Raw genomic sequence first — 3,034 nt, forward strand, 5'->3', positions numbered from 1 at the left:
TGCTGGGTGTCGGCTCCTGTACTCCTACCCTGTACCTGCTGGGTGTCAGCTCCTGTAGTCTTCACCGAGCTCTGCAAAATGGCCGGCCGGCTCCTCACTGCATGCGCGAGCTGGGACATCCCATGTTCAAACCTTGTGACTGACATTGCTAGGCAGCTGGATCACCATAACAACTTCAGCAAAGAACAGGAGAATTCTCTTAATGTTCAATGGCCAGGATAAAACAGTGCATGCTAATATCTATGGCTGAATCATTCATTAAAACTACATGGCAAAACGTACAATCGATAGTCAACTTTCCAGTGTGTCCCCGCCATATTGCACTGTTCCCCAGTCTGTCCCCTCTTTACATCCCACTGTTCCCCAGTCTGTCCCCTCTCTATATCCCACTGTGCTCCAGTCTGTTCCCTCTCTATATCCCACTGTTTCCCAGTCAGTCCCCTCTCTATATCCCACTGTTCTCCAGTCTGTCCCCTCTCTATATCCCACTGTGCCCCAGTCTGTCCCCTCTCTATATCCCACTGATCCCCAGTCTGTCCCCTCTCTCTATATCCACTGTTCCCCATCTGTCCCCTCTCTCTATATCCCACTGTCCCCCAGTCTGTCCCCTCTCTATATCCCACTGATCCCCAGTCTGTTCCCTGTCTATATCCCACTGTTTCCCAGTCTGTCCCCTCTCTATACCCCACTGTTCCCCAGTCTGTTCCCTCTCTATATCCCACTGTGCCCAAATTTGTCCCCTCTCTATATCCCACTGTTCTCCAGTCTGTCCCCTCTCTCTATATCCCACTGTTACCCAGTCTGTCCCCTCTCTATATCCCACTGTTCCCCAGGCTGTCCCCTCTCCATATCCCACTGTGCCCCAGTCTGTCCCCTCTCTATATCCCATTGTGCCCCAGTCTGTCCCCTCTCTCTATATCCACTGTTTCCCATCTGTCCCCTCTCTCTATATCCCACTGTCCCCCCGTCTGTCCCCTGTCTATATCCCACTGATCCCCAGTCTGTCCCCTCTCTATATCCCACTGTGCTCCAGTCTGTTCCCTCTCTATATCCCACTGTTTCCCAGTCTGTCCCCTCTCCATATCTCACTGTTCCCCAGTCTATCCCCTCTCTATATCCCACTGTTCCCAAGTCTGGCCATCTCTATGTCTCACAGTTCTCCAGTCTGTCCCCTCTCTATCCCACTGTTCCTCAATCTGTCCCCTCTCTATATCCCACTGTTCCCCAGTCTGTCCCCTCTCTATATCCTACTGTTCCCCAGTCTGTCCCCTCTCTATATCCGACTGTTCCCCAATCTATCCTCTCTATATCCCACTGTTCCCCAGTCTGTCCCCTCTCTATATCCCACTGTTCCCCAGTCTATCCTGTCTCTTTATCCACTTTCAAGGAACTATGTACCTGAACCCCTAGGTCTCTATGTTTGACAACATTCCCCAGGGCCCTACCATTAACTGTGCAAGACCTGCCCTCGTTTGTCTTCCCAAAATTCAACTCCTGGCATTTGTCCAAATTAAATGCCATCTGCCATTCCTCACCCCAGTTGATCAAGATCCTGTTGTAGTCTTAGATAACCTTCTTCACTGTCCACTCTACCACCCATTTTGGTGTTAGCTGCAAACCTACTCACCATGCCTCCCATATTCACATCTAAATCATTAAATAAATGTCCAGTAACAGTGGAGCCAGCCCTGATCCTTGTGGCACACCACTGGTCACAGGCCTCCAGTCTGAACAACAACCCTCTACCACCACCCTCTGTCTCCTAGTGTCAAGCCCATTTTGTATCCAATTGGCTAGCTCTCCCTCGATTCCATGTGTTCTTCATTTTGATTTTGTTTATTGTTGTCACATGTACTGAGATACAGTGAAAAGGTTTGTTTTGTGTGCTATCCAGATAAATCATACCTGACATGACGACATCAGGGTAATAGAACAGAAAGCAGCATATAGTGTTACAGCTACAGAGAAAGAGCAGAGAAAGATCAACTCTAATATATGAGTGATCCATTCATAAGTCTGATAACAGTGGGGAAGAAGCTGTTCTCGAATCTGTTGGTACATGTTTTCAAACTTTTATATCTTTTGCCCAATGGAAGAGGGTGGAAGAGAGTATAACGAGGGTGGGAGGGGTCTTTAATTATGTTGATTGCTTTCCCAAGGCAGTGGGAAGTATAGATGGAGTCAATGAAAGGAAAGCTGGTGTTTGTGATGGACTGGGCTGTAAATTCTTGTGGGTTTGGGCAGAGTGGTTGCAATATCAAGCCATAATGAATACAGATAGGATGCTTTCTATGGTCTATGATCTAACCTTGTTAACCAGTCTTCCATGTGGAACATTGTCAAAGGCTTTGGGAAAGTTCAAACAGACAACGTCTATTGCTCTGTCTTCATCGGTCTTTCTTGGTCACCTCTTCAAAAACGTTTGAGAGAAACGATTTCCCACGCACAAAGCCATACTGACTATCCCTAACCAATCCTCGCCTTTAGAAATGCATGTAAATCCTGTCTGTCAGAATCCCCTCCAACAACTTACCCGCCACAATGTCAGGCTCACCAGTCTGTAGCTCCCAGTGTCTTCACACTGCAGATAGTAATCTCTAGGCTGCTGTAATTATATTGTACAGTATATGATGAAAGGGTGGCTGATGTGTGTAATATATATGAATTCAAAAACAAAGATTTGTAGGTTAGAGAGTGGCTCAGTGGTTAGCACTGCTGCCTTACAGCACCAGGGACCTGGGTTTGATCCCACCCTCAGGCAGCTGTCTGTGTGGAGTTTGCACATTCTCCCTGTGTCTGCATGGGTTTCCTTCGGGTGCTCTGGTTTCCTCCCCCAGTCCAAAGGTGTACAGGTTAGGGTGGGTTGGCTGTGCTAAATTGTCCCGTAGTGCTCAGGGATGTGCAGGTTGAGGTGGATTGGCCGTGCTAAATTATCCCATAGTGTCCAGGGATGTGCAGGTTAGGGTGGATTGGCCGTGCTAAATTGTCCCGTAGTGCCCAGGGATGTGCAGGTTAGGGTGGGTTGGCCGTGCTA

The sequence above is a fragment of the Rhincodon typus genome, chromosome 45 (genome assembly GCF_021869965.1).
Source record: "Rhincodon typus isolate 14 chromosome 45, sRhiTyp1.1, whole genome shotgun sequence".
Lineage (NCBI taxonomy): Eukaryota > Metazoa > Chordata > Chondrichthyes > Orectolobiformes > Rhincodontidae > Rhincodon > Rhincodon typus.